The following is a 26931-nucleotide window of genomic DNA, read 5'->3' as shown; positions in this document are numbered from 1 at the left end:
CAGAACTCATTTCCTTTTGATGCTCACACATAATTCCATTCCTAGTGGCAGAAATCACGGGTTTAATAGTGCCCTGAGTCTCTGCTGACAAAGTCGCTTCCCTAATACGACTTTCCCTGTAGAAGGGACTCTCTCAATGACATCGAGCTATTGTTCACCAAAGGACCAGGAAGACATCTTTCTGAAAGATTCCACAACACGTGAAAGGAAGGAAGATTTTCATCAGAGTGGTTTTCATAAATGTATGAAGTAGAGTAAAAAATTTTAAATCAGCGTTTAGGAACTTACCTAAAGCAGCAATGTATGACTGTGGATCCAACACGCTGGTCTTGGCAGAGTGTGGACAGAGCATTTTACTCCTTCCCCCTCTGCTCCTTTAAACTCCTTCTCTGTGCAGCTCCCTTTCCTACCCTGGATGAAGCCTTTAGCAACACACATGCTTTTTCATGGTCTTTCATTCAGAGGAACAGTCATTTTGGTAATTAGAAAATCCAGCCAAGCTACACGAACCACCATTCTTTCAACCACTCTAATGCTGTCTCTCTCTCTCTACTGGCTCCATCTCCCCTCTTTTTTGCCATCACTTCCTCCTCAGCCAGCAGCTGCACACAACTGCTATAGGGTTCGGTATGTGGATGAGAGAGCAGTAAGAAGAGAAAAAGTCTTACCTGGGTGGACCAGTTGATAGCTGGCTTTGGAGCTTCTCAGTGGAGCAGAGGACCCTTCTGGCTCTGTCTCTCACATGGGGAACATTCTTGGGTTCCTAAGAGAGTCCCAGCAGGAGTCTCCAACATGTTCCCTTAAAAAGAGCAATACGTTCTCTCTCAGCAACTGGATGTCTAGATGTCCACCTCTCTGTGACTGCACAAGATCTGTGGGTCTTTTTGGGTGGGTCTCTTTAAGACAACCTTAGCTTTCCAGGAGAACATAAGTCTAGTTTTCAGTGTGGTTCTTTTAAAAATTCTCCCTCGCACTTGGCTACAGGTCAGAAACACCTTATTTATTTTACATTGTGAAGCACAATTATAGAATACACCTCACAGCTACTGCCCTGCCCCAAACAGCACCAAACACTGACAGGTCCTCCCGGTCCTAATCTCTTGGCTAATCCTGTGCAGCTGGTTGAACCCTGACTTGAGGTGGGAGAAAATTTGATTCCTCTTGTCCTTTTCTGAGCTTTGGGAAACAACACAAGGAGGCAGAAAAAAGTCATGTTTAATTCCGCAAGTTTACGCAGAAAAAAGACGACACAAAAATGAATGTTATAATTGTAAACAGCCAATCTCTCTTCTCTCTTTCCTCTGTGCTCCAATGATGAGGTCAAACTCCAGCTTTCAACTTAAAATTAGTTCCATGTAAATCTACTTTATGAGCATGTTTTGAAAATTTCCTTGAATTATCATCAATAAGTGAAAACGTGCGGAAACATGGCTCTGAATGTTAATCTTAGTATCTCAATGATTATAGGTTTATTTTAAATAGTCCATAGCGTGCAAATTAATCATTTAAATCATCTAAAATTCTCTGTGCTAAAATATCCAAATGTTTAAAGGGAAAGTAGGCTGGGGGTGGCACTGTTTTGTTTTATTTAAACCAAACAAATAATTGACCAAATTACCTCCTTTAAGATTTGGGGAGTTTGGGCTAAATTCCATTTTCACTGCCTGTTTAACATGGGATATATTCAAAGAATATGGAATTAGACTGGATATTTGCTAAGCTGCCATTTATCTCTACTGCCTTATGGTTGTATCCTTGCTTTTTTTTTTTTTTTTTTTTTTTTTTTGCTGGGAGGAAGTAATTAAGTTTATTTATTTAATTAATTAATTTATTTTTAGAGGAAGGACTGGGGATGGAACCCAGGACCTTGTGCATGCTAAGCACACACTCTGCCACTGAGCTCCACCATCCACTCCACCCTCTCTACTATTTTAATGACAATAGACAGGCGTAACTTAGGTATAAAAATGAGTATAAGCAAAAGGCACTCCTCTCCCCATCACGGTGAGGCCTCGATACCACTTCTCAAAGGGAACTACTGGAAACAGCTTAGTTCTTTCACCTGTGGTCCTCTTTAATCCACACACACACACACACACACACATCCAGTGGCACAGAAGCATACACAGTGCTTGCTTTTGGAAAAAAAAAAAAAAGAAGGAGGTTCCTCTAAGTATAATTCTGCAACTGGCTTTCTGGTTTTTGTTTGGTTTTGTCATGTTCTTTCCCTCCCATAAATCATGGCCCCCCTGTAGCAGAAGTATACATGGTCCACACTCCTTTTTAACATGGTTCCTATGGCTGATATTTATTAGGTGAATTTTTTAATAATCTATTCTTGCTGGTCTTTCGGGCCATTTTTAGGTTTTTTCCAAGGCTGCCATAATGTCAATAATAAGATTAAAAAAAGTATACAAGACATTTTCTTAAAGTTCCCATCACTCTTGCTTGTATTTTGGTACTTAAAAAAATATAAAATGTAGATGTTAAGAAGGGTAGTTAATTCAAGGGTGAAGAAAGGGAGCTGTACAAAAAGAGTGTTGTTTTTGTTTTTAATAGTATCTTTGGTGGCGATCAGGCAAGTGAACTAGAATGAAATTTAACCGAAACTCTCTCCCAGTGTGGGTAACAGCCTGCCCTTTGCTCAGACTTATCTGTAGACACTGTGCTGAAAGGAGCAGATGGTCTATGATGCTTTGGATTTATTTTATGATTTTCAAAGGTTAGAAAGAACCCGACATTCCAGGCGGCTTCTCTGCTGGACATGAAAGACGTTACAAACTTCCCATGGTCCCGGTGAGGGCCAACTGAACTTTGGTCCCTCTGAAAGTCCTAGAGGGATATCTCTGTCCTTGGGAGAGGGCCAGTTTGCCTTTCTATGTTCATTTGGGAAAATATTCTCTTTTATTAATCCAGACACGGTACTCAAGCAAATGGAATGAGCAAAAAGGGACCACCAGGTCCATTATAACCAGGATCTTCTGTGTATGTAGATAAGATAAAATGGATTACAATATCTACATGTGTACATTAAATGTTCATTTTTCATACAAATAGTCCAATTTAATAAGTGATGGCACCTTAGCCCATTAAGTTTCATGGCTAACACATCCCTCCTCCCTCTGAATCTTGTTTAAAGAAAAACATTTGGTTGGGTAATGTGCAAGATGTACCTTGGGGGTAGCAATTTACAGTACTTTCTTATCAGAAACTGCTTCCAAATGCCTCATATCCACATTTGAAATTCTGCAGGCAACGATTTTGCTAAATCTCACTTGTGGAGCTATATGGCAGATTTCTTCAATTGACGAATATTGAGGATTGGGTAAAGAGTACACAGAAAAAATAGAGGAAAACCAAATAGAAACAATATGACTATCAATTTTGGCAAGATTTCTTATTACACAGAATTTTACCTAAAATTTAACAATTTAACTAGCATATTTAAAGCCAGATTTTATTTACTAATATTATAATTCCTAGCATACTGGCTAGAACTACCATTTTTAAAATAAGGTTTATACACAGATGTTATATAAATGTCTTTGGATTGTCTGCTCCTTCTGGTTTTATTCCTGGAAGCCTCTTTAATGTGGCCGTCGGCCTCACCATTTAGTTGTTGGTCAAAGTCTTTTTTTTTTGTTAGAAAAGTCTTATGTTAGAAAAAATACTTCTGGGCCAGCTGGCAAATTTAAAATTTGGGCAGTATTTTACACTCTAGTTTTATATAAATGTTAAATGTCTTCAATATGATATTGTTCCACGGTCATTTCTAGAACGGTACTGTTCTTAGGAGATACACGCTGAGGTACTTATGAGTGAAGGGTCAAGATGCCTGAAACCCTTAATTGGGTCAGAATAACATCGAGATAAATGCATAGCAAATACGGCAAAGTGTCAGCTACTGGTTAGGAAGACTGAAGGAAATAGAGTTAATTATACTATTTTTGCAACATTTTGTAGATCTGATGTGTTTTCAAGATAAACAGTTACAGAAAAACAAAATTAGCTTCTTAGAGAGACTGTCCCACTGTGACTGAAGTCGCCCCTGCCCCATACCATCTATGCTATTATTTACTTATAGAACCTTAACACAGTATCGTTGGTACATTTGTTTATAACTTTATCTGCCATCCTTCTGGATAGAACACATGCAGGGTCTTTAATAACCTCTGTACCCTGAACATCTAGAATGCTAAAAGACGCACAGTGAATATTTTTTGAAAATCTTAATTTGTGCCAAATTCCTGTCACCCATCATATTTTTTGATATTTTTGTCCCTACAATAGTTTCCAGATTCTCAGAAAATGCGAATTTTTGATGTGAACAAAAAGTCTATTGAGTATACACGCAGACATGGTTGAGCCAACAAACATGGCAGAGGGCGTGGAGCCTTACAGAACCCAAAGTTATTTTTAATTTCATCCACTGTTTTGGATTATCTAGGCCATTCAATCCATCTACTGGCAAAAAATCAATCGTAATTGACTGTATTTCCTTTAACATGGGCACATTAAATGCCAACATTTAGTATCATTGGCAAAACCATTAGGAGATGAACGCAGTGTTACTAACTAAACATATATGTGGATTTACTGAAAGTTTCTGAAAAAAAAATTACACATATTCACAAACCTCTGTGCCCAGAACAAGCATTCGTGCAAAACACATCCCTTTGTCTCATCAAAGCCAACCAGCACAGCTTTGTCTATGCCTTCCTTTTACAGGAATTTGTGGCCAATGCCCAACCTCTTTCTGTCTAATCTTAACTGATTTTCCAGCATGAATGATACAATAGAATCCAATTTGTGTTGATTTTATTATCTGGGTTATTTCTGGAGTCCTAAAGTGTGCACCTTTCCTTTAGACCAGGAATATGTATTTTTCGCCTGGATAATGGATGCAAATGACCTGGCTGGAGTTAGTGATCAAGTCAGGTTTACATAACACATGGGGGGCATGCTTTTAGGCTTTGAGGGGTTTTGATTTTTGTTGGGCAAAACAGGCATCTGGCATATCAAAGAAAAACAATTCTAGTAAACTAAAAGGATCCCTCAACCTAAAAATAATGAGCTTCATGTGTGTAGCTCATTTTTTGGTTAATTGCCCTTAATTTATTCAGCTGAAACACCTCGCAGCTTTCCATGATTAAAGGGCGCCATGTTTGACTTGTCACTGGATTAGTTTGATATTGATATAAATGAGCTATAAAGTATCTCCATGATTACTTCCTGAATAATATAAATGAATTTTCTTTTGTTATTTGCTCAATAAAGAATGAAGTATACCTGATCTTTGGGCTTTGAAGCAAATCTTCTGCAGTTTGAAGATGAAGGAAAGATGGGGTGAATCAGCAAGAGACGTATTTCCACAAAGAAATTAAAACTCCCGTTGGTGATGAAGCTTATTTAGTGTGATGAAAATGAATAATGATACAAGTTCCCATTACCATCTTGAACCCGGAAGAAAGAAATCTCCATCAAAAAAGAAAAAAAGATAAAAGAAAACCAGCTAGACAAACAGATACCCTACCTTAACCTCTCTGTTGAACAATGGTCTAATTTCTAGTAGCATATTGACTGCATCTACTGTTGGCTACAAAATTGTGTATTCCAAACATATATAAAAAGTACACTCATTGCAGGACAATTTAAGAAAATAGATAAAAAAGGAAAATATACTTTTGCCAGGCATTTCTCAGATAAAAATAACATACTCCCACTACAACTTTCTCCAGGAGTCACCCTGGTACCTGTATGTTGATGATCGTAAGTAGCACACAGTTCAGGGGTTATAATCTACACGCAACACATCTTTTCCCCCGTAGAACAATAAAGACACATTGAAGGGAGAACAGCTGGTAGCCGATAAATGTTATGTTTTGCTCCCCCCACCACAAAATGAGTAAGACACTCCCATTTTCTTTCACTGAGTGACTTTTCCATCTTTCTAGAAGATGAGCCATTTGAAAAACACATCCAGAATTCTGAACCTGACTGCACAGATCTGATCTGAACCCTCTTTATTCTATGAAGCTTTTCTCCCTTTATTTCTGACCATGTCCTTGCGACTTTTAAACGACTGTGAATCTTTTTATTTATTTATTTATTTATTTACTTATTTATTTATTATTTATTTAACTTTTTTTTTTGACTGTGAATCTTTTAAATTGGTTCCTTTAACTTGCCTTGGTGCAGGGGATCTGAGACGGAGCTGCCCATCGGAAATAAAATGTAAGTCACATACATAATTTTAGATTTTCTCATAGCTACAGTTTAAAAAATAAAAAGAAATCAATTTAATAATATATTTTATTTAATCCAGTATATCCCCAATGTTATCATTTCAACAGGTAATCGGCATAACAATATTGTGCTTTATTTTTTCATATTAAGTCTTTAAAATTGATGTGTATGTTACACTTACAGCACGCGCAGTGGACTGAATGTTATGTCCCCCCTGAAGTTCATGTGTCAAAATCCTATCTCCCAATGTGATGATAGGAAGAGATGGGACCTTTGGAAGGAGATTACATCATGAGGGGGGCACCCTCATGAATGGGATTAGTGCCCTTATAAAAGGACACCAAAGAGCTCTCTCACTCTATTTTTGCCACATGAGGAATACAATGAGAAGGCAGCACTTTGCGACCCAGAAGAGGGCTCCCAGTAGCCGACATGCTGACACCCTGACCTCAGACTTCCCAGCCTCCAGAGCCATGAGAAATAAACTACTGTTGTTTATAAGCTACCTTGTCTATGGTACTTTTTATGGCAGCCCAAATGGGCTAAGATAGCACATCTCAACTCAAACTAGCCACATTTAAAGACTACAAAAACCACAGGTGGCTTGGGGCTGCTGGTTCGGGAAGCACAGTTCTAAGAGAAATACAAAGGGGACGGGAATTGACACCAGCAAGCCTACGGGCTTGGGACTGCCTTCCATCAACTGTCTAGAGTCACGTAACCAAGGCACTGAACCTGCGTGCTGTGGATTTTAAATCTTTAAAATAAACAGGTCAGGGTAGACGGCCTTAAGTCTTTAAACCCTAAGACTATGATAGTATTATCATAATGAAGAAACTTTTGCTTTCCGGCTTCCCGGGGGTTGCTCTGAAAAACCATTATCCATGGTTAAGTAAGTTACATTCCCACTGAGACCCACCGTGGAGCAGCTACACAGGCTTGTCCTGCAAGGAGCAGCCAGCTTGCAGATCAGAGCCTGCAACTGAGTGAGCCGGCTCTGGGATTCTTTCAGTGGAGGCTCATATTTGATACTGCTGTCTTTGAAATTTATTTTTTACTTTTTAATAGCATCTTAATAAATATGATGTGCCTGCTCCAATGCATTCACAAAGGTTTCTTAATTACCCAGTTTCAGGTGAGCTGGGTGTTGACTCTTGGAGTGTCTCTGTGGGGCTCATATAATGCATTTTTGCATCTCTCATTGTCTGCATTTTAAGTGATACCATCCCCAAAGCATCCTCTAAATCACAAATAGTCAGTCATTTTCCTGTGATGACGCTGGATGCAGAACCTTGGTTGCACTGACGGGCACCTTAGCTGCACTGCACGCTCTTAATCTTTGGTTGGGAAGCGCCTGACGTCTGCTATTTCATCTTCAGTGAGGAAATGGAGGGCTGGAAAGATTCAGTGGTTTTCTCAAAATTACACAGTTATTTACGAGGGAAGCTAGAACTTGAATGAGACTTTCTGGAGGGATGGAGGAAGTCCTCGGCCACTAGGTTTCTCTTCCTGGCTGTCCCTTTCTCAGGGGATTCAGGCCTGTGGACAGCCCAAGCACTGATCACTCCTCCAGGTCAGGGGTCCTCAAGGCTGGCTGCAAATGAGAGTCACCTGGGGGGATTTTTAAACCCCTCAACATGGCACCCAGACCTACTCAATCAGAGTCTCTAAGCCTCATCTGGTCTGTATTGAGGCTGGAGGTGGGTGCTACTTCAAAATTTTCCCGTATACTCTGATACTGCAAACCAAAGTTGGGAACTATTATTTCAGTCAAAAGTAGAAATGAAACCTTAACCTAAGGAAAGGATATTTCCCTTTTACTCATTAAATATATAGGCCAGCACACATAAAGAGAAGATGGGGGCAGGGAGGGTATAGCTCAGTGGGAGAGTGTGTGCCTAGCATGCAGAATGTCCTGGGTTCAATCCTCAGCACCTCATTAAAAAAAAAATTAAAAAAACCTAATTACTCCTAAAAATAGAATAAATAAATAAATAAATGTATTTTAAAATCTTATAAAAAAGAGAAGTAGATGACTAAAATTGTGTGAATATGGGTGTTGTGCCAAATATACTATCTTTTTACTAAAAATTTTAAAAGTGCAAGGATTGTGTGTGCTTGTATTTTTAGACTTCAGTTTGTTTTTCTTAAGCATTTGTTCCTATTGACAAAACCAACCAACTTCAGATAACTTGGTACTTCTGTGCTTAATTCTATTCCAATCCTTCCACCTCTGTTCCCAAGCAAGTTCTCAGCACTCACGTCCTACCCTTAATCAGCCTGAAAACCTGACTAATACACATTTTAAAATAAATTTTGTACATTTCTTGTCATGCAATGGGAAGCCCATGGATGGGAACCCAGATTCCTGTTGTCTCTGCACTCATGCTTCGGGCCTCCCAGTGCCCACGTGAGCACGCTCCTCCGGGATTTTGTCCACGTTCCTGATGGAGAGAAGAATGCTCCTGAGGGTACAGGTGCCTTCAGAAGTAAACCTCCTTTTATCTGATTGGCTGGGTCTCTGTTACAGGGTCACTCCAGGTGAACAGGATTCGGGGAAAAGTAGTTCTTTTAAGCAGGGCATACTGTCACCAGGTCCGCTCCCCCCAAAAATACCACCACCACCATCAGCAAAAACTATTGTTTCATTGCTAAGGACAAAAGGGGAAACTGGACATGCGGGCGGTGACACACAGCACGCCATCCTCTCGTTGTGGTACCACTGTTTCTCATTCCTGCGCTTCAGCACTCAGTACAACTTATAAATGAATGAATGAATATATAATTACCAGTCTCTTTGTTTATTGCCCATACATTGCCCTCTGTTTCTATAGGGTCAACATCTGCTTTTCTCGCCAGTGTCTCTGTGCCACCTACCCTATTGTTTGGTGTCTGGAAGAAGCTTGGCAAATACATGGTCACTGAAAGTTGATGAGATGACGGGTGAGAAGAACGAACAAGAGGGAGCAGTCTTTTCCTTACCTAGTCACAATCTACTCTATTTAGTTAATTGATTTTTTTAATCAAAATATCTTTAGTGTTGCAACGCCACTGCGTTTGAAAGAGTGTTTTTCCTGATGTTTGCTTTCAATATAAGTTTTGGCATAAAGTACCAAACCCTGAATTATAAGGAGGACTAACAATGCTTGATAGAAGTAAAGGTTTGTTTTCAGAGTTCATATAGGATTCAGAGCACCGCATTAAGAATTCCATAAAACAGCACAAAATTTAACGCAATATGTTAGACACATATACTACAATGTTATCACCGAAATGAAATTTACATAAACCAAAAACATTAATCAGACATATTGAAGCCAGCTTTAAAATACTGACTTGCACTGTTCTGGAAAGCAGTGACTGTTGCATCAAGGTACATAACTTCATTTCACAAAAATCTAAGTATCATGAAATCCTTTTTACACACCTCTGGCGCTGCTGAGTCCGCTGGCTGAAACCCACTGCGTGGCTCACCTGTTCCCTCTAAGCCCCACGTCCCCTCGGCTCTAATCTCTCTCCTGACCCTTTTCCCCAGCTTGCAGGTCATCAGCTAATGCCTTAGCAGTCGGCATGGATGGAACATACGCCGACTCAGCAAAGACATGGGTAAAAGATACACTTGGAAGAAAAATAAGGAAAAGCATTACACTTGTGCCTTTTTGAAAGAAGAGTTTTCGCTTACTTTGCAAAGCGCATTGAAAAAAAAATCACAGCACCAATTTTAAAAAGGTCCCCTTTCCCCTCCATCAACTATTAAACACAGAGAATTCTGGTTGAGAGGCAGCCAATTCTCACTTGCCATGCGGTAAAATCCTCAGTTTTTCCTTTTACCCAAATAACCTTGGAAAAAGCAGATATCCGCTCTGAGCATCCGTTGCATTCTTGTAAGATGCAGTGCTAAAAGCTCAGAGTCCAGGTTTGGTGAGGATGGACAAGTGAGATATAGATAAGCTGGACACTGTTTATTAGAAAACAAACACTCTTATAATGAGATCATGTCATTCTCACATTTCATATCCTTCAAAGGCTTCCCATCGCTCTCAGAATAAAATTCAACTCTTCACCAATACCTCCCGCTTCTCTGACTCACCCTGCATGTGTCTCTGTTTCCTGGACCCCATTCGATGCACTGCCCTCACCTTTACATCTCTTCAGCCTCATCCTTATCACAGTGCTCCTCTGTCTATGTGACTTGACTGCCAAATTATCCAGTGGCTAATTCTCATCCTTCATGCCTCAGCCCCAAGTCCTCTGTTAAGTGGCTTCCTTATCTAACACCCATCAAGACCCTCCCTAACCAAACACCCTCTTTAATACTCTTCATAGCACTCTATGGAATTATTACGTTTGTCACATGTGTATATTCTGTGTTCCCTGCCTAACATGAAAGACCCATGAGGCCGGCATTGTCTACCTGGAACAGAGCATGCAAATCTAAGTATTGAAGAAAAAATACACTGAATAAATAGTGTTTGGGTAAAATGAATACATTTCAGGTAGCCTGCTTCAACACATAAATTCTCATTCAGCTACAGAAACCAGCTAAAGAACTATGAATGCCTGAACACTCTGCGGTAAATACTACTTACACACACAATGCCTGAGACGTGTGTAACCCAGATGTCAGCTGCGATCTCATTCATTCATTCGTTCATTCATTTTTCCTATGCAAGGTCCCGGACTGGGCACAGAGACATGGTGGTAAGATCTCATAAAGGTGGGTATGCGTCTTCTATCCCATGACTTGTGGACATCTGAAACAGCCAACGTTTTTTTCCCTACAACTTTGTGTTGGGTAAGAAATGCGGCAAGATGGGTAGGAAGGGGGTGCTTCCGATTTCCTTTTCCTGGGCATGTGCCTTTTTCCCCCACAACCCATCACCCAGGCAGGATTTTCACTTTCCGTTACGAAAGTGAAAGGCCCCACAGGCCCAGCGTAGCCATGAGTGAGATAGACTTCCACCTGCTAAGGGTGGGGCTGGGGATTGCGGGAAAGGAGGAGGAGCTCCAGTAAAGCAAACACACACTATGTGAACATGCTTACTCTCAGAACGTGTTCACCCGACCCTGCGTCGGTCCCCACCCTGCGCTCCCACACACTATCTGACAACCGGTTCTTCATTCTTCTCTCCCACCTTGGCCCTTCCAGGGACATTCTCCATAATCTCTTAAACAAGGCTTGTTGCTTGAGGTCTGTTAGTCAAGGTCTTAATCTTTCACCCAACAATCCATGGGGCTTTAAAAAAAACTTTACAACGAAAGCAACATCCTTTCTAAGATACATCCAGTGCCCCCTGTTGCCATATTGGTATTGTTTTCATCTTATGACAGCCAGGTATACGGGGACATTTTCTGAAGGAAAGGTAGAGAAAAAAGACTGATGGTTAATGACGAGGCTACCAGAATACCAGGGAGCTGAGTATACGACACACGATAATTTTTTACACTGATAATAACTTAAGACATAATAATAAAGTCAGTGTTTTCTATGCACCAGTCATTGTTTTAGACACTTTACATACATTATCTTCTTCGACCCCCATATTTGCCTTATATGGTAGGTACCGTATCATCCCCCTTTTACAGAGAAATAACTGAGGCCGAGATGGGTTAAACAATTTGCCCAAGATCACAAAGCCCTCCAAATGTTTCTCCACATCACCGCTCCGACTAGAACTATGGTTTCTAGATGAAGAGAGGTCAGAGGAAGTATTTTCACTCTCAATGAGCTGAGATCGTACCTATGAGCACTGGGGCCTTCCCTCAGAGCAGGGAGTGACAGGAGAAGCCTGGGCAGGAAATCTGACGGAGACAGTCAAGATCACGTTGTTCCCAACTCATTAAAACAAGAAGCCAATGCTGATCGCTGCTTAGTACGCGCCAGACTCTGCTAAGCACTTTCAAAGCTTAATCACATTTGAACCCCTCAAGTCTCTAAGGCAAGTGTTATACATATATTTTTTTAAATGATTCTCTAACAGCTTAAAACCCTTAGGTCACAAATCTGGTGAGCAGAGGAGCTGGGCTTCTGCTTTGATGACAAGAATTTTTAACTGCTGCACTGTCCTACCTCCCCCCACGCTGAGCTCTGGGGTTCCCGGGGAGGGGGTTCAAGCATTCGTCACCTCCATGCTGAGCTCTGGGGTTCCCTGGGAGGGGGTTCAGACATTCGTCACCCTGCGGGCTTACGACTTGTTCCCAAGCTTATGTTATGCATCACCTCACCTCTTCCCTTGGGTTCCGGGTGCAAATCACACATGACTGTAATTCTCCCCTACTCAAAAGAAACTTAAAGAGAAGACATCGATAAATTCATTCTCACTAAGCAACACTTTCCCATTTAGACTGTGTTTCATAATAACCTAATAATAACAAACTCATGGAGGCAGACAAAATAACTTGTTGAGACTGTAACTGCTACTCAAGATTTTAAGACATGATGGGAGTCTTGGCATATTTACAACAAATCTTCTATAGAAAAGAAATTTTAGAAATGCCATCTTGCTTCTGAAGTCGAGTATCAGTAATCTATTAAATATACTAATCGAAGTATTAAAGCGTTCATAGTTGGCGAGGACCAGGTGGATGGTTTTTCGGTTCACACTGGCTCAGGCATGATGGTTTTGTAAGTTCACTTCCTCTCATATACTCCCACTAGCTGTATCTCTGAAGCAACTGAGAAGCAGCAGCAGGGACTCTTTAAGTAGTAAGTAATCCTTTATAAGATATAAATCTTTTGGCTTGGTGGCTCCTTCAAGACAGGTTGCAATGGCTCATTGAGAAATGCTCTCTTTCTGCCGAGGGCTATCGCGAGGGCGTGAAGCTGCAGGGGCTGGACTGTGCCTTGCAAAGCACACAGTGTGTGTGTGCTTTTGTGCGGTTGTTTGTTTGTACATGAAACGGTCCTAGAAAACTGAGTTTGAAACTGCGACATTTAACTGACTGTTGTACTTATCTTTATGGCTGTAAAATAAACCGCCCCAAATCTCAGTGCTTTAAAATACCATTTATCGTTACCCCTCATGGTTCTGCAGCCTGACTGGATATGCCATCGGTTGGCGTCTATGTCCCTTTGACATACTCCCATCAATGATTTTATGGTGTGGGGGCTGGGGAGGGGGTTTCTGTACTTTCTGGAAATTCAAGTCTCTTCAGGCTCATTTTGATTTCCTGCCCCAGTCCTAGAATTAGCTTTTTTTCTGAGAAGCCATGGTTCCTTTTATTGAGAGTGGAATTAGAAACCAAAATCTGGGCCCTTGGTGTGTTCTTTGTGGCAAGTACATTGTTGATTCCAACACATGTATATACACAAATTATAAATATACATGCATCTATAAAAACTTCTATGTATATTTATCTGTATCTATCTTAAGCTAAACGAAAGTCCACGCTCAATGACTCCAACTCTAATTCATTACCACACGGATCACCTGAGCCTTCTCCCTTGCTTGTCTGTAACTTCCTACTCCAACGAGAAACCTGGTTTCCCCCATCTGCCACCCATTTACTTAAGTGTTCAGTTCCAGTATACATGCCTAGTGGTTTCAGAAATATTAACTGCCACCCCTACGGGAAACACCTTTGTCAATCACAGTGCTGATGTGAAATTTATTTTGCCTTTAGTCTTACAGACCCTACTCATTTCCAGAGTTACTTCGATCAGCACCTTTTCCCCCTACCTCCTTCATCGAGTTTGTTTCCTATATTTGTAACACAGTTGGATTCTGCTGTTATGGTCTGTATTCCATCCTGGGATCCCTCGATCTCTTAAATGCTTTCTTTTCAACTTGGATACATTAAGGTTCACTTCTTGTGCTCTAAAGTCCTATGGGTTTTTGACAAACACATGATATCCTGTGTCTACCAGAAAAGCATCATACAGAAGAGTTTCACGTCCCTGAAACCAAACTGAACTGAAACAAAAACCTGTGCTTCATCTATTTCATCAGCCTCCTGCCAGTCCAACCTCTGGCCGTCACTGATCTGCTTACCACCCCTCTACAGTTTTACCTGTTCCAGAATGTCATATAAATGGAATCATACAGTATGCAGCTTTTAAAGACTAGTTGGCTCGGGAATTTTGAAAATAGAAATTAAGAAAACAAGGAAAACGGAGAGCTGAGTACTCTTAAAAATATATGAAGCAAAAAATGGTGAAATAAATGAATTTTTAAGGAAAAAGTAACATTTGACTTTCCAATAAAATGTAATTTACATGTAGAAAGGCGCCAAATGACAAGGGTAATGGGTATGGTATTAGAGAAAGCAGACAGTCAGATCAACAGAACAGATTAGAAAGTCCAGAAATAGACTCACACATCGTGGTGGATAGATGTTTAAAAAGGTGCAAAGGCAGCTAAATAGAGACAAGATGGTCTTTTTGACAAATTATGCTAGAACACGGAAAACAAAATATTTGAGCCTGATTCCTATCATGCACCCTATATAAAAATTAACTCACACTGGAGCATAGACTTAAAAACCTAGAACTATAGCACTTCTCGAAAAAAAAAAAAAAAACCACAGAAGAAATCTATGCGACCCTGAGTTAGGCAAAGATTTCTTAGATATAACACCAAAAGCGTGATCCATAAAAATTTAAAAAAATTGATAAGCTGGACTTCACCAACACTGAGTATGTTTGCTCTTCAAAAGGCAAAGTTAAGAAAATGAAAAGACAAGTCATAGGCTATAGGGAAATATTTGCAAAAATTATATCTGATAAAGAACTTTTGTGTAGAATATACAACAAACTTTCAAAGTCCAACAGTAAGAAAACAATTCAGTTAGAAAGTGGGCAAAATAATAGACATTTCACTAAGGAAGATTTAAGGATGGCAAAACATGCATGAAAACTGCTCAGTGTCATCAGCGATTAGAGAGATGCAAATTAAATCCACAATATGGCACTACTCCACACCTAACACAATGGGAAAAAAGAAAAAAGCCCAATCTGAAATCTGACACTTCCAAGACGCAGAGCAATTGGAACACGTACTCATTGCTGGTGTGACTACAGAACAGCAGAGACACCACCACTTTGGAAAACTTCTGACAGTTTCTTATAGTGTTAAACATACACTTGCCACTCGACCCAGCAATTCCGATCCTAGGGATTTATCAAAGTGATACAAACATTTATGCTCACACCAAAACCTATGCCGAAATTTTTATGGTGGTTTTTTTCGTAATCTCTAAAAAGTGGAGAACGTCCCTCAACTGGAGAATGGAGAGAAAGCTATGGTACCTTTATACAATGGAGTAACACTCAGGGATTTAAAAAAAAAAATTAGAGCCAACTATTGATCCAGGCAACAGCATGGATGAGTATCAAATGCCCTGTGAAAGAAGCCAGACGCCAAAGGCTGCACATGTCGATGCCATTTACACAACACATTTATAAGGGAAAAACTATAGGGTGGGAAACAGATTACTGGCTGCCATGGCTTGATGGTGGAAGAAAGGAATGCCATGGGTTGATGGTGGACAACGGAGAAACAGAAATACATTTTAGGAATAAAAAAATTTTCTGTGCCATGGCTGTGGGGCGGGATATGTGATTCTATGCGTTCGTCAAAACCCATAGAACTCTATGCCGCAGAATGACTCTTACTGTGTTTGTGTGTAATCAACCAACAACAACGCTGTCACAGAGTCTAAACAGTACACCACCAGGATGACACATGACTTCAGATCCCTGCCTCCCAGTTCCAAGATCTTTGTTAAATATCTTTTAAGGCCTTATCTATATGGGGCCAGTGGAGGTTGAGGTGAGTTTTGGGGGGAACAGCCAGTATCTAAGCTGATGGTCATATAACAGTTCTAGGCCAAAGATTTTGCAAATCAACCCAAACCCACTCTATCTATGGATTCTCCTTTTTTTTCTGTAGAGCATAAATCTTCACTTTTCTGCCCTCTGTATTTGTGATAAATTCCCTCTTTATCCCTCAAGACTTCTGCCTAGAGGATATTGCCTGTGCCTGGATCCCAAATGGTGACTCTCAAAACATCTTCAGGAAACGCACTGTCTAATTGTTGGGACCCTGATGAAATTTTGTCAGGCAGAGTCACGTGAACATCTGGACTTTCTGAGACTCAGTGTATCCGAAATAAAAGCAGACACACAGCCCTGAGAGTGCCAGCCTTCCTACCGGGTACTATTTCAGCATCCCTTGACAGACGGATGGATGACAGTCCCGGCAACCAGCACACACTACAGTCCACACCCTTCCCTGGTACTCCTGGTACGCCTTGGAAATCCGAGCTATGGAAGAGAGGAGGTGCTCCCTCCCTCCTCACCAAAGGGCTGTGTGAGTTGATGTTATGATACAGACTTTTCTTGGATCAATATTTCACAGAGCAAATTCAAATCTGGTATAAATATAGTTTCAAACATCTCAACTCCAGCTCCATTCCCCTGAGTTTCAGGAAATCCTGAAAGCAGCTTCTGAAGTCCTTTCATTCCATGCCAGTACACACACCAGCACGACTGGTGGCCCCATGCTTAGAAGAAAAGAGTCTCCAGTTCCCACATCGTAAGCAGTGTCAATATGTCACAGACACTGTCCATGCATACAACATAAGAGTGTGTTCAGGGCTGGCCGCGGCTGTGAACCACAGGAGTGGAATGAAAGTCAGGACAGAGACAAAGCCAAGTTGTCCTTTTAAGTGAGGACAGAAGTGCCAGGGAACACGGAGAGGCATCTAGCATCTCCTAATTGCAACCCGTCTGCCCTGGTGATGCCACCTCCCAAGGCTTTGTCCAGCCAACACCATCCCTGAATGAACAACGGGGACTTTTACTTTATATACGTTTCCCCCGTCAATGCTGCAGATTCATTTCGACAGAAACATGGCGGGGTGATAGTGTCCAAAAGACAATTCGACAGTGTTATACACAGACTTTCTCTGTAGCTTGCTGTCCACTAGAATGATTTAGGGGAAAAGGGGAAAATAAGGTGATTTGTAGAGAGAAACCAAACTAATAAATTAGTATCTTTTCAGAGGGATGTAGTAAGAAAGCTACTAGAAAAGTAACTGTGTGGCTTCTAAGTCCTGCCTCTTTTTCTTTCTAGCACCATGACCTTGGGTAGGATACTTAACCTCAAGGGACCGCAGTTACCATGTAGATAGAAACAACTGCATCCTTAATTTACCTGTAGTGCGCATGACATTTTTTTCCAAAATAAATCAAAGGAGTTTTTTTTTAATCTTTTCTGATTTCAGAAGGAGCTATAACATTGTATGTTTGTAATAGCTTTAAAAAAATTTTTTAAATACAATTTATTTTTATTTATTTATTTTGGGGGAAGGGAATGAAGTTTATTTAACTATTTAGTTTTTAATGGAGGTGCTGGGGATTGAACCCAGGACCTCATGTATGCTGAGCATGTGCTCTACCACTGAGCTAGACCCTCCCCCTGCAACAGCTTTCATCCCTGGATTGCAAGACGATTTACAGGTAGGTACCACTGATGTCCAAGATTTCAATGAGAGATGGGAAGGAAATAAAGAACTTGATCAGATAACTGATATTTACAGAATGCCTGCTCTGCCCTATTCAGTCTGCATCATCTCATTCGGTCTTCATCATGAATCTGTACGGTAGGTGTCCTAATTCCCATTTTACAGACAGGAAAGTTGAGATTCGAAGAGATTAAATAACCTATTCCACATATCACGTCTTTCTCCAACACCCACAGCTAACTTTCCATCGCAGGACAGAGGAAATGTCTGCCTCAAGTCAGAGTTTTGGTCACTCTAAGCAGATCACCTTCTTGACTTCAAGTAAATGTTTTCCTCGTTAGCTTTCTTATGTTATCACAGTTCTTAGAATAATAAAGAGCATAGGATCCTTGGTCAGACTGCCTCAATTCAGTTTCAGTTCAACCACTCTTCAGCTGTGTGACTTAAGCCAACATGTTACACTTTTCCTGAGCTTCAGTTTCCTTCTATATAAAATGGCATAGCTGTAAAATCTTCTTTACAGAATCACAGTAAAGACTAAACAAGACAGTATACATACAGCGCTTAGAACTCTGCCTGGCAGTAATATCATAACAAAGACACTTTAAAACTATAATTAAACCTGTGGTCACGCGCTCACTGACTTCTATACGTGATATCAGTTTGATTTGATCATTGACAAAAAATGCATATGGTTATTCGGCCTATTTCCTGTTAATTATGACTCGGATTAAGCTCTTAGGTGTGCGTTTAATGAAGTCTGGAGCTTGGCAATCCTTCCTTCTTTAAAAGGAAATACAAAGATAGAAAAAGAACATTACAACAAATATTTATATATTAATTCTGTACTCTATAAATACATTCTGGCAAAATCCTTTGCAAAAGTCAGAAAATGAAAACAAAACAAAGAAAAAATAGGAAAAAAATGATTATAGCAGAGAAAAAGCAACCAAGGAGGTAGAGAGTATACAGAAAGACATCCTCAGAGGACTTACGACATCTGCTGTTTTCTTTTTTATTTTTTTCACCCTCAAATCCACAAAATATGTTTAGTTGGTTTTCTCATGTCATCTTATAGTTGATGCAGGGTGAGGGGGTAGGACCTTAGCAGATCATGCAAATTTTTAGAGATTTCGGTTTGAGAGTTGAAGAATTATGGCAATGTTGTGGATCATCAGTAACTGAGAGATCACATAATTTTCCTGCTGTCCAGGGGCTGTTCACTACTTTTGTTCACAAATCCTCACTTGACCCTGGCCTACAAAGCCCAGTATTATCAGGTCCTGGCCTGCATCTCTAACCGTAGCCTCTACTACTAGTCATTCCCTGAATTAGTCAGGGTCAGTTAGGCTGTGCTGCTTTAATGAACCACTCCACTATCTCAGTGGCTTAACTAGAATTTCTTTCTTTTTCATTTAGTTTCTTTCTGAGATGATTGACTCCCTGACATCTATCGTCCTTTCAATGAATGAGCCATCTCGACACAAGACCTTTCATATTCACTTTTACAGGAAAAGAGACTTGAGAATCACAAGTGGCTTTTCACTGCTCCACCGAAGAAGAACACACATCATTGTTGTTTGCATTGTTGGACAGAAAACTCAGATGTCTCTCAAGGAAACCAAATGATGTAGTGTCTGTGTGCCCAGAGGAAAAGGAGAGATGGATATTGGTTGGTATCACGTCTGCTCTTTCTCTGAGCTCTGATTCCATGGACCTTTTTTATTTCTGGAACACTCCATACTTATTTCTATCTTAGGGATCTTTGCACCAGCTCTTCTGTGGTGCAAATCAATAGAGCATTCCATGTACTGAGAATGGTCAGAGCAACCACCCCCATCACAGAAAAACACTCTTACCTACGTTCCTCACAAAGCTGGTCCCTGCTTCTCACTCTTGGTCAAATGCCACCTCCACAGAGAGGCCTTCCCAGTCACACTCTTGTCACTTTATTCTTTAATTTTAAGTAGAGCAGTTACCACTAGCTAATGTTTTCTTGCTTTTTAAGGTTTATTTCTTATCTCTTCTCCTTCCTTGAAATACAAGCTCTAAGAGACTAAGGATTTATTTTATCTCCTTTACCAGCAGGAATTCTAGCCCCTCCAGCCTGGTCCTTGCATGTAACTGCAGTCAGTAAATATTCTGGGGGACAAATGAATAAACCAAAGGATAAGCAAATTAAAGTCAGTTCATATGTGTTCAAAATTTACTTGACCAAACAATCTAAGGCCACCTCCAACTCGACACTGGAATCCCCTCTGCAGTGTTTCAGGCAGAACATCCAGACTCCACTTGAACACACCTGTGAAGCTCACCACTCATCAAAGGCAACATGAACGTATTTGCTGAGTGTGAGCGCTGTTCTAAGAACAGCTCATTATATTTTTATCTCTGTAACAACATTTATGAGGGTTATTGTTATCCTCACATTGAAAATTTAGAATTAGTGGCTCAGAGAAGTTTAGTAATGTGCCCCAGGTTCACAGTTAGTGATTCAAAAGAAAGCTATTTTAACCTCAAAATTAAGCTCTTAAGTAAAATGATCTACTATTTTTCAGAAGGTAGACTATTCAGTTTGGGGACACCTCTAATTGTTAGAAGGACATCTCTTTCTAAACTAGTATGAAATATAAATTATATTACTTGATATAAACCAAAAAAAAATGCCTCCCTATCATTCACATATTTTTCTGCTGATTAAAGTCACTTATAATATTGTTCCCTTTTGCATCTGGAAGCCACAACAAAATGTGAAAACAGTCTTCAACAATATGACTTTATTTCTAGACAATTCTCCATCCTGGCTGCCATCTTTTTGGTGTAGAGGAACTTATCAACAGCCCTTCCAGACTGTGGTCCCCGGCTGGGAGTGGTTCTTCCCAGGATGATCTGTGTCCTGCACTGGGTCACGGGCCCTTCATTCTTGCTGGTTTGTACACTGTGTTCCATTTCTGTAGCCTGTTTGTTGCCTTAACTTATTTAGCAAAGGAGCCTTACCTACCAGATTCTACTAAGCATCATCTAAAATATCACAGATGATGAAGAACGACCAGCTCCTGTGTAATGTATTCAGTTCTAGCCTAAATGTTCCCCTAGATTCATCCCTATTAAACATGAAGAAGGGACAGAGAACAAATGTCCACCCACCTTGATGCCTACAAAGGGCCTCTTACTCCAAACACCAAAGGCCATTTGCCAGAATAAATGCCGTTACGATCACATGAAAGGAAACGCATCCACCCAGCCGATAAGGAGTTCTTCCTAGAAGCTAACAAGGGTTCCTGGACCCAATTCCCACACATTTGGGTGGATGCTGACCCGCCCCACTGTCCGCAACAAGCAATTGCCAGACACGAGCAGGTTGTCTGAGAATTCAACTCAATCCTACACCATCTACTGAAGATAGGATCAGTTTCCAGAGGTAAAAGGCTCAGCCCCACATAACCAAGGCTCCGTTTCAGACGCCAGTCACAAGCCCAGGGGCTGTCACCCATGCTTCCGACCGACCATCTACAAACTGGAGGTTCCAACAACCCCTTCCAACTCAGGATGCCAGTACCAAGTCCAAGTTGTTACCTGCGGTTCTGATTGGCTAGAAATCAGAGGTGCGTAAGACCCCTCTTTGGGTTTGATTAATTTGTTAAAACAGCTAGATTATCAACTTATTATCAAAGGATATTAATGAGTATGAATCAATAGGCAGATGAAGAGAGTCGGGAGGCGGGGTCCTGAACGAAGGAGCTTCTGTCCTCCGGAGCCTGGGGCCAAGCAGGGTAGCACACGGAGGGTCAAAAAGCTATCCATTTGGGGATTAGATGGAGGCTTCATTACATAATCAGGATTGACTAAATCATTGCCAGTGGCCATTGATTCAAACTGAAGCCCTTCTCCCTCCCCTGGAAATCAGGGTCTGGACTGAAAGTTTCAACCCTATAATCGTGTGGTTCTCCAGGCAACCAGCCTCCATTCCTAGGTGCTCTCCAAAAGCCACCTCATTAGCATCACAAAGACAGCTTCATCACTCCCAACACTTAGAAAATCCCTAGGGTTTTGGGAATGGTGAGAGCCAGGAGCTGTGGATGAAGAGCAAATATATATGAGAAATATATTTTGGCCATCCGAATGACCAAATATATATTTCTTATAAATTGCAATATCACAGAAGCATGCAATTTTCATGGCAGTGAAGACTCAGAGGAATTTCAACCATTAGCAGAGAGGGTGAGGGTCAGGAGTGTTCTGAGTGCATACATCACAACCCCCTCAGCCACACATGCATGCGCACACACACATGCACACACATAGACACACACATGCGCACACACACAGGGCCCATTTTCCTACGACAGCATCCAGGGCAGAGCTGGCAGGGGGCGTGGGCAGTGCACTGAGTTCACCTGCTGCAGGAGGGAACCCAGAGGCCTTTAGAAGGAAAGTCTGCCTGGGGTTTTAAGTGGGACCCACCCCCTTTGTCGAGGGAGTGCCACAAGGGTTTCCAGAAATGACAAATCCGGATAATCGTATGAACGCTGGATTAAAAGTCAGAAGCAATCCCAACAAATGAAACAGCTTTTCTTTAAAATAACAGCTCTACAAAGGTGAATATTATTCTTAATGACATTCAAGAAGGTGCAAGAAGATGCTGTGTCATTAAGACAAGGCAGGATGCTAAGAAGTAAGAGGGGCTAAGAATTAGGTATTTTGGAAATGAAAAAAATGGTTTTTGAATGAAAGGATCAGTAGAGGCAATGAACCACATTCTTGCACAGTGTGTAGCTAAGATAAAAGCATGATCCGAGCTCGTCTGTTTTGTTCTAGACAGAAGTGTTGAGAGAGCACTAAGCTACGGAGAGATAAAGGACAGACTGAGAACGCCCAACGTCTACATCGTTTCCAGGGGACGAGAGGCGACTGCAAGGGTCAGCAAACTTTTTCTGTAAAGGGTCAGACAGTAAATATTTTAGGGCTCTGCAGACCATGTGGTCATGGTCACAACCACTCAAGTCTGCCCTTGTAGCATGAAAGTAACAATAAGTGATCGTGTGGCTGTGTTACAATAAAACTTTATTTACGAGATCAGGTGGCAGGCCAGAGTTGGCCTGAGAAATGTGGTTTGCTGACCCCTGAACTATGGGATAGAGAGGAAATAAGAATCAACAGCAACTTAGCATCATGTTAAACACAGGTCTGGACTCGAGCAGACCTGGCTTAAAATTCCAGTTCCATTGTGTACTTGCTGTGTGGTTTCAAACAGGTTCATTTCTCTACATTGCAATTTCATCCTTGGCTAAGCGCATACCTTGCCTAGTGTATGGCAAGAAAAAAAAGCATGACAACAGATGTATTATTAAAGTGGGAAAATTAAATGGTATGTGAAGAACTTACCATTGTTCTGGGCGTAATAAATAACAATGTCTATAATCTGAGTTTCTGTCATCAACAAAGGAACACATTTGATACATAAAGGATTATTATGAGTCAATAAGAAAATGATAGGCCCCCAAATATTTTAAAGGCATTAGAATCAAGGAACCAGCAATTCATAAGAAAAGAAGTGTGTTAAATTATTTCTAAGGTGAAAAAAAGAGTCTTACTTGGAATGAAAAAAATATATACATAAAACAGTGACACCTCTGATTTGATAAGAAAAGAGATATTAAAACTTTTACCCCTGTTTCTTGGTGGTGGTTACTGCATAAAGAAATAAGTACTTTAATCTACTTTTAATGGTGGTCAAAACTGATTGAGGGCAATTTGGCTCTGTCACTGCAAAAGCCACAAATACGTATACCGTTTGAGTCTGCTGTTCCGCCTTCAGTAACATGCCTAAAGGAAATAATCACGGTGGGGAAAATTTGCCTCAAAGATGTTTCTTTCAATTTTGTTCGCAGCCATTACCAACAACAATGACAAATTTTTAAAATGCACAACAGCAGAGTTTGGTTCGATAAGTAAGCCATATTACCGAATACTCAGAAAAATTATTAAAATGATGTCCTAAGATTTACTTTTTTCCTCTTTGCCTCTGTGTTTTCCAAATTTTCTATAATCTTATGTAGTGAGAAAGCAAAATAGATTTTATTTTTTTAAAACAAATGTTATTAAGAGGACATGTCAGAACTTGGGGTTGCAAAGGGCAAATACAATATATTCTTTATTTAATCAAAAAGAGAATGTAATGTTTTGCCTTACCAAAAAACGGAGGAGTGGATTCAACAGCTTCCTTACTAAATGTCTTTCTAATGTCTTATTAAAAAAAATAGAGGCATGGTTGGGTTCAGGGTCTGCAAGAAGGTTACCTGAACCAATTTCTCCCCCTCTGCTTTCTTCTGCGTTGGCTTTACTTTTTGGCAGAATGTGAAGCTTAAGTGAACAGAGACTTCCCAACTAACCAGAGGGGGCCCATCCAAAGCTCCAACTTGCCAGCTATCAAGTCAACCCAGTTTAAAATAAGAGCTTCTCTCCCACACTTTATCCCTGGCCCCTGCTTCAGTCTTCTCCGCGGTGCTCATCGTTCCTTGCATCCTAACTCCCAAGGCAGTTCTTTCTTCTTTGTCCCCTTTGCTCCCTTGATGGTACCATTATTTTTGTTGTTGTTTTTTTACCAGTAAATCTCCAGCACCTACAACTGCCTTGCACATGGTAAGTGATCAAGAGATACTTGCTTAACAAATGACCGAATGAATCAGAGGCTAAAAACCATCAGGAAAGCAGACACAAGGTAACATTGGAAGGACGTATCTCTTGTTAGTCCCTGCAGCTTGCTCAGGTTCCACCAACAGCTATTACTACTACTAAGGCCCACAGGAGTCAGCAGTGGAATGAAAAAGGAGTGTTTCTGCTTTAGAATCCCTGGGGAGACTAATAAAAATTCAAATGCCTGAACCCTACCACCATCTAATTATGGAATTAAAATCTAACCATGGGGCCCAGGAACATGCATTCCATTACACTCCGCAGGGACCCTTGTGTGACTCTAGAGAAAGCATCTCGGTCGCTGCAGGCTGGCCCTGGTAACATGCATAGCTTGACGATGGCTCAGGAGTTCGTCTGTATCTTCAGTAGAACAGAAAGGGTGATAATGTGCTCCTGTGGGTTCAGATCTTGGTGAAAACCAACGCTTCATTTGCTTTGCTTAGAATCCTTCCCTGACACTGCACATCTCAGGAAGGGCAACACTGGCTGAGATGGTGAAAAGTAGGAAAATTAAATAAGTTTATGGAAATTCAAATAGGTTTGTAGTTACTCCTGAGTCTGACTTTCATCAAAGTGTTTACCTTGGCAATGAAAGATTAAATGGAACACTAATTAAGGAATTTTCTGATTATTCCTCCTTGTTGGGGCTATCAGCAGCAGCAGCAGGAGATGGGTTTTTAGCCCTGACAAGATCAGCTGTGCTCCAGACCAAGCTGAGTGGCTGACTGACTACAAGAGGGACTCTACCACTGCTGTTCATTGTGCATCTGAAAGCATCTCGGACTTTCTCCCAGCGTTTCCCCCAACTCTTCCTTTTTTCATTCGCAATTCCAAATCTTGTAGAAATCAAACCATCCAAAACATCAGGATAACTCTAGGGACAGGGTAGTGTATGTAACTGATTCAAGAACTCTTGACAACCTCTCCTTACTGAACTTGTTCTAATAAAGAACTTGAAAGTCACGTTTAACACGAGAAGATTTTGGAGATGTCTCAGCTGTTTTGCGACAGTGCATGGGGAAAGAATTTTAGGACGATGTGGAAAACAACATGCATGTATCTCCACTGTTCCAAACTGTGTGTGTGTTTAGTATAAATATATCATGTAGGGACAACGTAACAAATTTAAGCCAATACAATTCAGCTACGTGTGCTTAGCTGCTAATTTGAAAATAATTCAGATGACATAAGTCCAGCTACTGTGCTCCTGGCAGACTAGAAGTGAGAGGCATGCATCTTGTTTTCCCTCCTCTGCTCTCAACCTTGCACCGCTCGCATTCTAATCCTAATGATTCTAATGTTGAAGTGAGTTGTTTGTTCATTCTTTTGGTCCCTAAACACAAGTTACCTCCTTTGCCTGGTGTTCAACCAAAGAAATAGCAACTGTTCCAATGCTGGAGGAAAAGCTGGCTATGGTGGATATTCTAAGATAAATTTTCAGGGGTAATTTTGATTGTACAAGATGTTTTTCGTATCTACGGACTAGAACTTAACCACTTAACACACACACACACCTGTAAAAATCAAAATAAACTGTGCTCTTCAGCACTAGCTTTCAAGATGAAGCTACTTTCGTTTTCTCCAACAAGATTCACGGGAAATAGTGCGTGTTTGTCAGCCCAAGTAGGGAGGCGGGGAGCTAAATTTTAATCTATAGATACTAGGAATATATAGAAAGGGGTTGACATCTGGGGGAAACATAAGAAAGACAAGAATAAAAAGAAGACATTTGTTTTTTACATCTTTCCCCATCCTCAAACCCAAGCATTTGTTAAATTCCAGACTATGAATGTACCAACAAAAGTTAGTTTTCCTTCCCAAACTGGAAGCATGCCGGGGCACGAGGACCACATCTATTCACTCTGCTCAAGACTAGGAAGCCAACTGAACCCCCTGCTGCAGGGGGAGCATCCTCTGAAGAGCCCTCCCTGATGGGTCATCACAGGGCAGCTGGGAAATACTCTGACTCTTATATGATTGTTATTCAGAGAATCTTATTTAGCTTCAGAGCAGAACCACTCACTTCTTTCAGTATAATCATTAAAAAAAAGAAAAATTCTTCTACACATGTTGACCTCCTGGCAAAGAAAAGGAACTTCTGGTTGACTTTAAAGGACAGCATAGCTCAGATACAGTCCAAGAAAGAGAGCATGTTTTTCACCTTGTCTATACACACAACTGTGCTCAATTTGGTAAAAGAAGAGAAGACACTCAAGCGAAATGATTTTAGACCCTCCCATTTGCCTTTTGAATGCCCCGGGAAATGGAGATGTAATTCTGCCGGAAGGTCATTGCTGTTTCAGTCCACACCAAGCCCGCGCTGCCTCCCGGCTGTTAGCAACACCCCTGACAGCGGGAGCGTGGATGCGATACCAGGTGGCCTGCGTCCTTCTGCTGGCAGGCAGCTGCCCACATCACAGCTGGAGCCTTTGAGAAGTCTCAAATCAACCCCCAAGCCCCGCTTCCGATGTCCCAAGGAAACGGACATGTTGTCCTTCTGGACTGCATTCCAGAACGACTTCT

The 26931-nt window shown here is 40.9% G+C and overlaps 1 long non-coding RNA gene across 1 annotated transcript in view; it reads right to left on the bottom strand.

Moving 5' to 3' along the window:
• Nucleotides 1-674: 674 nt before the first annotated feature.
• LOC116657854 overlaps nucleotides 675-26931 on the bottom strand; it is a 44001-nt gene continuing 17744 nt past the window's right edge. The window contains exon 3 of the long non-coding RNA XR_004313003.1: nucleotides 675-799. This is a non-coding gene — a long non-coding RNA (uncharacterized LOC116657854). The remainder of the gene's footprint in view (nucleotides 800-26931) is intronic.

This window comes from Camelus ferus, chromosome 19 (assembly GCF_009834535.1).
Source record: "Camelus ferus isolate YT-003-E chromosome 19, BCGSAC_Cfer_1.0, whole genome shotgun sequence".
In the NCBI taxonomy this organism is placed as follows: Eukaryota; Metazoa; Chordata; class Mammalia; order Artiodactyla; family Camelidae; genus Camelus; species Camelus ferus.
Note: the sequence above shows the minus strand (reverse complement) of the source record. Positions and strands in the feature narration are given on the sequence as shown.